Source organism: Rhinolophus sinicus, linkage group LG10 (assembly GCF_036562045.2).
Source record: "Rhinolophus sinicus isolate RSC01 linkage group LG10, ASM3656204v1, whole genome shotgun sequence".
Taxonomy (NCBI): domain Eukaryota; kingdom Metazoa; phylum Chordata; class Mammalia; order Chiroptera; family Rhinolophidae; genus Rhinolophus; species Rhinolophus sinicus.
The window spans coordinates 107,273,541-107,282,818 of NC_133759.1; positions in this window are offsets into that span (position 1 = coordinate 107,273,541).

The following is a 9,278-nucleotide window of genomic DNA, read 5'->3' on the forward strand; positions in this document are numbered from 1 at the left end:
TTCTAAATGGGGCTTCCAGGAGCGTCTGCCATGCTCCTGCTGTGTGGTGGTTCATACTTCATATCAAGGCCGTAATACTCAGGTGTTACCACCTCTGATTTGCAGATGAGGAAAGAGCCTGTCTCCCCACTGAGTCGGGTCCACTGACCCCCTGCGGCCGGGATAGTCTTATCTCTGCATCCTCAGTGCCTGAAATGTAGTAGGTGTTCGATAACTGTTTAATTGAACCCAAGGTCACTTGCCCAGGGTCATCTGGCTCGTCAGTAAAGATTCCAACCTAGGTCCTTCTGCCTCCAGCATTGGACTCTGGCCTGTAGGCTGTAAAGTGCGTCCCTTCCCAGGCTAGATACAGGTGTGGATCATTCCAGAGAGCCATTCCTGGTTTTAAAAAATCTAGAGCTCTCAGATAACAGGGCCGATGCCCTTGCACATGACTAATACTCTTTGGGATCACATTGGGTGGTTTTTTGTGATTACAGAGTATCACTCAGAGGAAATGATGTAACTCTGAAACTTTTCTACCCTCTATTAATGGAAGATTTACAGAAGGTATTTCCCTCTGAAATATGTCACCATTGTTTATGATGGTAGAGAGAAACCAAGGTGAACTTGAAGTGAACATGTTACCATTTACAGAGCCCTGAATTTGGTGACAACCAGCCATCTTCTTTGGTTGGGGGCAAGCAAATTACCACTGCCAAGTTGAGAAGGAGAGGCCATTTCCTGGGGTCAGTAAGAGACTTATGTAAACCACTCTCAGATGGAGATTTTTTACAGGGCCCTGGCAGACCCATATGGGTCTCTTAGCCATTATTCTACTTTGCCAGCAACTGCCAGGACTCAGTTCTCCTGCAGGCCGCAGAGCGAAGCAGGAAAACCAACACTTTGAGGTGGTGTTGTCATGGAGCCTGGGCTGTGAAACGAGTGGGCTTGGAGGACTGCAGTGGGCAGGGGTCCTCAGGAAGGAGAGGCCACCCCTGCTGCAAGGGCCCCTTTCCTCTTCCCCGTGTCCCGTGTCCCCTCGGGAGCTCTATCCCCTCCTCTGGCCAGGCCCACCCTGCACTCCCTCCGGGGCTGTGTCGGGGGATCCTACCTGCTGCCTGCACGGTGGACATGGCTGGCCCCAGGGAGCTGCCCCTGGGAGGGAGCCTCAGGACGAGGCTGGGAAAAGGCCCTTATGCTCCAGCAGAAGACAGTGGCCCACGACATGAATGGGCCACTGGAAGAGGAAGCCACAGGGGAGGTGCCATCTTGGGACGGGGCAGCCTGGGAGGAACTGGGCAGGGCTGGAAACAGAATGCAGCCTCACAATCCTGCCCCACCATGAAGATTCTCAGGTTCTGAGCCTGGAGTCCCGCCTCTAGGCAGAGGCTCATGACGCCACCCACCCGACTTCACCTCTGGGAGCCAAACCGGTCGGGGAGATGCCAGCTTAATACCATGGCCAAGGGGAGCCTTGATAAAAACTACGACTGTGAGAGGTAGGGACTACAGGGCCAGCCAGGTGAGGACAAAATGTGACAGGCACGGAAGACGAAGGCCCAGTCAGTGTCAGGCTTTTTCCTGTGTCCCTAGAAAATGTCCGCAGGGACAGGTGGGGTAAGGACTGTAGCCTTCCTCGTCCGTAAGTAGGCAAGAGCGGCCCCTTAAATTCCAGGAACCAAGCCCCCCTCAGATGAGACCATCATGCATTCATTCGCTTTTATGGGTCATTTCCCTTCCATTCCTAGAACAAGTTCCTTCCCCAGTTCCAAAGTGGACGGAAGAAAAAGGGAAATGTAGTACAAGGATACCTGTGCCAGGAAGAAGGGGGCACCCAGAAAAGCCAGGGCTCAGGGGAGGGGCCCAGAGCAGGGTCCACTCTGTCTGGGCTGTGTCCTGTGTTCACTGACTCTCAGTAATTCAGCCGGGCTGCCACAGGTGAAGCATTGGAACCGATGTGAAAGGTAGGCCAGTTCCTCTGTGCGTACAACGTGCCACATTGCCTGACCTATCCGTTTTCAAATCGGAGCTGTTACCTGACGTTTACGTGATTATAATAAGCAGAATCCATAAAGCAAGCTTCAGTCCTCTTTAGGTTCAGTGAAAACATATCCCCTTCCTGTATCCCTACACATAGGAACCAGGACCTGTACGTAACCTTTTTTTTAAACAGCCTTATTGAGGTATAACTGTGTGGTCTTTCCTTGACCAGCCACTCAGCCTTCTTTTCCGTCTCGTGACTGTGGGTCCTAGCCTCGCTCATGTCCAGTCTCTCTTCAAGCCCCTCACACCAACGATCGGAAGAAGCATCCCTGAAAGCCACGTGCTCAGCCATGGTTAACTGCAGTCCTGTCTGTGCTGGAAACTCTCAGGGGCTCTCCACAGCCCGCAGTGTAAAGTTCATGCACTTCCGTGCGTCATCTGAGGTCTCGTACCCCTGCGACAAGCAGCCTCCGAATGGGCCAGTCTTTCCTTCCTCCTCTGACTTCCTGCATCACTCACCTGGCACATTTTCGTGGGAACGTCCGCAAGGCAGGGAGGGCTCTCCCACAGCTTCCTGATTGAGGAAGGCTCCAGGTCAGGCTGTCTGGCTTTCTGTCTTCCGTTTCTTTGAACAACTAACTAGGAGCCCACTTGTGACTCAGTTTGCTTGTCTGTAAAATTGCTTGTAATAATTGCACCTACTTCATTGGATTGTTGTGAGAGGTAGAGACGGTGGGCAGCGGGTGGCACCAAGTAACTGTCCATCAGTGAGGTGTAGTCACTGCCTCTGAGCATGAGGTGCTGCCTGGGGACCTTGCACAGGGCGTCTGCACATCAAGCATCTACATACATTAGGTAAAACACGACAGTCCCTCTGTCCCCCCACAGGTATCACAGGGAAGGCGTTAGAGTGGATTTGGTCATCTTTTTCCATGAGCTACATGGGTATGTAATTTACTGGGGTTGGCTTTTTCCCCATGTGGGATCATGCTCTATGTTCTGTTGTGCGATTTGCCTTTTTCACTTGGCGATCTTTACAAAGCCATCAACATGTCCATGTGTCAGTCCTCTCTCTTATGACAATATGACAGATGTCCGTTTGTTGGAGGGCCAGACCCCTTCCCTTGCTGACTAGGTTTCTAACTGGCCTAGGGCCATCTGGCACGGAGAAGACATCCACACTCCCTGTGCTCTGTTGAATGCTCAATTTAACCTCTTAGGTCTAATGAACCAAATTCTACAAATCTTTGTGAGGTTTTGTTTTTTCGCACATCTAACCAACTGTAAACATATTAAGTCCTCTTGAACAGTATAACCTGCAGCTATAAGTATGGCATGCTTGATTCTTTTGAATACTGCAGAACACCTTAGAGGGCAAACAAGGCATGGACTACTGTAATGATGAGAAAACAAATTTATTCCTCTACATATCAACATCATGGATTTAACATGTTCGCTATTTCTTTTACTTTTTTAAAAATACCATTTTCGATTACAGCTGTATATATTTTAATATTTTTTCAGGGTTGAAGGCCCTAAAGAAAAAGAATTCCATGTCTAACCAGCTAAGTTAAGGCACTTGGGTTACAGATGGACTGATTCTTGGCTGGGGCTGGTTGCTCTTCCCAAAGCCATCAGATTCAAGGTGCTTTTTATAAATAAATGCCATTTGCTGCATCTATCAGATTTGGGAAGCTCAGGCCCTTCACATAGGTTTTAGTTCTCTGCAACTGTGTGTCTCCCCTAAAACGATGCATTTTAAAAGTCTTGCGTGGTCATATTACATAACCCACATTTGGGCTTTCATGACTGATTCACCTAGTCCTGTGAAATAGTGATCTGTTAGCATTATTAAAAGCTCATGTTTGCCTATTAGTACTGTATTCCAATTAGCAAGACCATCTAGAAATTCCATCACCAAGAAATGGAGGATTGAATCGTCATGGTTATGTCTTCTCTTGAGGACACTTGGGTGCCCTGGGAACACACTGCTGAGCTCGCTCATTACGTGGCTTTTGTGTGTGAGCACCTCTGGTTCTCACCAGTAACCAGCTGCCAGTGCTGACAGTTCCTGCTTGTTCTGGGGCCACTGGCTTTGTTCACTGCTTCCGTACATCTACCTGTTTCTACTTACACAGACAGAAACACATACATAGCATTGCTTTATAATCGAGGGAAAACAACATACCCTTATGTTAGCAATCTTCTACTGTATTCGTTTTCTATGCTACACAACAAATCACCAGTGATTTGGCAGCTTAAAGCAATGCACGTTTATCATCTCACTGTTTCCATGAGTCAGGAGTCGGCACGGCTTAGCTGGTCTTCTGCGCTGGGCCTCACAAGGCTGCAGTCAAGGTGTCGCCGGGCTGCATTCTCACCTGAAAGTGTGAGTAAGGAAGAATCTGCTGCCAGGCCCATTCAAATTGCTGGCAGGTTCATTTCCTTGCAGCAGATGAGTGAGGGCCCCGGCTACTCGTGGGCTGTGGGCGGCCCTCAGAACCTGGAGGCTGCCTTCAGTGGCCCTTGGACCTCCCCAGAGGCCATTCACAATATGGCTGTTTGCTTCTGCACGGCCAGCAGGAAGACATTCTAGCCACACAAAGGCCCAAGTCCCTCTTTAAAGGGCTTTTACCTCATTAAACCAAGCTCACCCAGGATGGTCTCCCTTTCGATTAACTCAATACGGAATTTTGTGACGACAGAGTGGTGTGGTGGCAATAACAGGTCACTGTTTTGTTCAGACTCTTGTGTGAAAGGAAACTAGTTCGAGGTCGCTGGGTGAATACCAGTAATATGTGAGCGCTCGCTGTGCACACGTAACTTCTCACTTCACCCATCCCCACCCCCCACCCCCCGACAACCCGGAGAGGCAGGCAGGTGTTATTCCCAAAGTTAGGATGGAGAGGACAGAGCCCTCATGGGGAGACTAGTGCCCTTATAAGAAGAGACACAGGAGAGCTGGAGCCCCGGCCCCGGTGAGGATACAGCAAGAGAGGGGCTGTCTGCAAGCCCAGAAGTGGGCTCTCACCAGACACCAGATCTGCTGGCACCTCGATCTTGGGCTTCCCAGCCTCCAGAACTGTGAGAAATGTTTGGTGTTTAAGCCATGCAATGTATGCTATTTTTGTTATAGCAGCCCAAGCTGGCCAAGACCCATAGCACGAGGGCTGAGCAAGGCAGAGCGGGTGGCTCCTCGGAGAAAAACTAGAGTACTATTAGCAGGATGATGAGCGGCTGGGGAGACTGCAGACACGTTAGTCTGGAAGTAGGGAGACCTGGATTCTGCTGTCTGTGATATTTCGTAGCCATTGCGCCTCTCTGGCCTCAGTTTCCCCACTAAAAGAGGCACTGAACTAGGAGCTCTCCAGGGTCCTTAAGGAGCTCGTGTGCTTTGCCAGAGTTCAGTACCAGCTTTCCAGAATTCAGGGTCTGACCCTGGGGACCCATGTTCCTCTCCCGCCACCCTCCCACCGCCCCATTCCTTTCAGCCTTTGCAGAGCTGACTCTTCAGTTGTTGTCAGGACATCTGTGTTTTCCTGCCCTCACCACAACTGATCATCCTCGTTTCCATTTCTGCTTTTTTCAATTTTCATTTCTTGTTTCTTCTCCATTCTTCCCCAGGCCAGGCACAGCGGGTTCAAGTCCTGGCTACATCACTCACTGTGTGAGTCACTTAACCTCTGAGCCTGTGTCCTCATCTGTAAAACGGGAATAACATCACCACCGGCCTCTTGGTGTTGAAGGGAGGATGAAGCGAGAAGGTACACGTGTACCACGGTGCCTGGTGCCCAGCGAGCACCCACGTGTATCGTTATGATATCTGCTTATGTGGGGCGCTTGGCCACTGACATCTCTGCTCAGTGCGAGTTTCAGAAACACTCAGAAACAGCGCTGGGATCAGCATACCATGCTTGGGAAAACGCTGCTTTCAGGGTGACAAACATCACGTATAAGTCTCCTGGGACAAGGAGGGGTGGCAGGACTGATTCCAGGCTGGGCTAGCTGGGCCTCCGGCGTTGCCTGTCAGCCACAGGAGAGAGCTCTGGCTTTTCCCCATTGGCTCCGCCTCCCTTGGTATTCTCATTTCTGCCGCAGCGCCCATGAACCTTAAAGCTCCAGCCTTGGCAGAACTCACTCTGGTGGCCTCCCCCACTCCGTCAGACCCCTAGGTTTCCCCCACAGTTCCTGCCCACCTTCCTTCTTCCACTGTCCATTCTCATTCAGCCATAGACCAAAGGCAACTCTTCCTGAACCCACGGGAAAGTAGCCCTGGGTCTCTGTGCCCTCATAGTCTGTCCATTGACCACCCTGACCCCTGCCATGCTGTATTGTCATCTTTGAGGGGAGTGACTGTCTTACTCATACTGGAATTTCCAGGGCTTAATGACTGCCTACCACCTAACAGGTACTCAATCTGTATTAAAGAAATGAATATGCCTCCCTCAATCCCCCAGATAATGGGGAGGCCATGCACTGAAAGATGTCAGAAGACGGCAGAGATGAGCAGAACGGGCCTAACACACGAGCCGCCCTGTCTCCATTTCACCCCCCACCTCCACCAGCACTGCGTGTGGCTGCCTTGGCCCTCTCCTAGCACCAGGAGGCTCTCTGTGTGTCAGTCAGAGGTGGTTAGGGCGTTCCCGAGCTCTTTCTGATGGCGTATATCTCTGCTAACTTCTGTTTTTTCCCTTTTCTGTCATTCCCTGGGAGTAAAGGATTTTTAGCTTCATTCTGCTTACCATCGTCCCTCCCTTTGTAAAGCCAATGAGCCAACGTCCGGTGGTAAGCCCGGTGGTTCTCGGCTTCAGCTACCCCCCATCACTCATCGGCAGTGCCCGGCTCCCAGGATGGCCCACACAGCACACCGCTCCTTCCTTGTACTCTGCTAGTTAAATTCATCTCAACACCTTTGTTTTTCCTTGTGATACTGAAGGTGGTAAATGAAGCAGCTAAAAATGTGGTGTTTCCTTCCCTCCCCCCATCTTTGGCAGAGGAAGACTTGCAGAAACTGTCTGTAGAAACGTGCAATTGGGCGTTCATGTGTACACCCAGAGTCAAAAACCTAACTACAGGCAACAATGCCTTAAGTGAAGAAGTGATGGTTTTCTTTCTACGAGAAAAAGCTATAAAAATCTCCAACACTTAAAACACAAACAAACCATGGGCTAAACCGGGAAGCCAATGACAGTCACTTATGCCTGAAACACTCAGCTGTCAGACCTCTGCCTGGTTATGCAAAGTCATGCAAACATGGCCCAGGCAAGCCCTCATTCGACAGACAAATTTTTACGGAGTGCTTGCTATGAGTTAGGTTCTACGCTAGCATTGTAGGGGATTCAAACTGGCCAAGAGACCTTTTCATCTGGAGCCGAAAAGGTTCAGTGGGGGAGAGAGACACGTTAGAGGACAGGAGAGACTGTAAACCATCAGGGTTTATGAGTTGTGTGTACAGTTATTAGGGATTAAGGAGGATACACTGGTAAGGTCAGTGGTAGCATACAAAGGTCAGGAGTAGATAAAAGAAAACAGGTTGATTTGTTGAACATAAACTATGCGCCAGGAAGCAAAATAAAACTCACACTCATACCTGTAAGTTCCTAATATGTATATGCCAGTCGGCACATGGGTCTCTAGTGGGCCAGGAGCGTCTCATACAGGAGCACCTTCCACCTGCTTTGTGCGTTACTCTGCAGCACGTGACAGCACTTTGAGGAGCTTCTACTACTGGCAGCAAATTCGAACAGGAATGTTCAAAACCAAACTATAGTCTGTGTTAGATCTATATGTAAAAGGAACATACTATGCATTTTGACTCCAGAAATAGAATTTGTCAGACAAACCAATTGTACCTAACATGTCTTTCATTGTGTGTTACAACCATGGACACAAATGAGGTTTATTATTAACTGACTGCAGACTGATATTTCCTGTCCCAACCCCATCAGCACAGAAACAGAGCCCCGCTGACGGCTGCCACAGTAGGACCTGCCCTGGGTAGGAACTGACGAGCAGCAGCGGGCCTCAACTCTGCTGAGCTCACCACAGGTCTCCCAGGCGGGCCGACACCGGGCCATTAGGTGTGAAAGCTGGGCCCAGACCCCACTCTTCTAAGACACACTCTTATGCTTCTCAGTGCCACTCCAAAAGCCAGTGACCTACAATGGCCAGAATTAAAAGGAGCAAAGAAGTGCTACTAACTTTTTTCCAAGAAGAAAAGCGTAAGGGAATTTTAGACACTTGTGAGAGTAAAGGGGATGCTAAGTGGAAGAAAGGCATAAACCTAGACGCATAGCCACTCTAATTACAGATCTAAATGTGAAAGACGAAACAAACCTTCTAGAAGATAACATAAGAAAATACCCTAAAAATATCCTAAAGATTTCTACAAAAAAAAAAAAAAAAGTAAACAGCACCAACCTTAAAGAAAAAGATGCATTCAACTACTTTAAAAATCAAGACCTTCTCTTTATCAAGACACCAGTGAGAGGGTAAAAAAGCAAACCACAGGGTGGGAGAGGGTATTTCCAACACCCTTAACCAACCAAGGGCTAGGATCCAGAATATAGAAAGAACTCCGAAATCAGTAAGAAAAAGACAAACATGTAAATTGGGGGTGGGGGGAGAAGGCAAAGGACATGACTAGGCACTTGAGAAAAAAGAGGAAATAGGAATAATCAATAAACTTATGAGAAAGTGCTTGACCTCGCAGGAAGCAGGGAAATGCCAACGAAAGCCCCAGTGAGATACCTACTGACACGCTGAGGCGGTGCTATTACTCGGGAAATCGGCTGACGTTTTCTGGTGAAGCTGAACACAGGACAATCCCGTGGTCAACAATGCGTTAGATAACAGACACACCAGGAGCCCACGCAGGAACCTCCACAGCAGCCATTTCTTCCCATTAAGGTTAAAGCGTTAGGTTTGCGCACTCCAAAGCGACATGTCAGTTAGATGGAAACCACCCAGACCCCTGTCTCGTGCCCCAGGCTCTCGTCCCTCCTCGGGTCACCGCAGCGTCGCGCACCCAGGCTCCCACCGGACCTACCCCTTCTCCTCGCCTGCGGGCTCCGGTGGGCGGGTCCAGAGGGGGCGGCCAGCCAGGTGCTGGGGGACGATGGGCCGGGACCTGGGGGGGGAGGGAGGAAGAGGGAGACAGGCCGGGCCCGGGGGGCGGCGGGTGGTCTGCGGGGCCGCTACGCTCCGAGGAACGCGCGGGAACTCTCTCCACCCGACCCTGCTGCTCGGACTTCAGCGCGACACCGCCGCGACCCCGAGGCCGGCCCGTGACGCGACGCGCCTCAGCCAGTGGC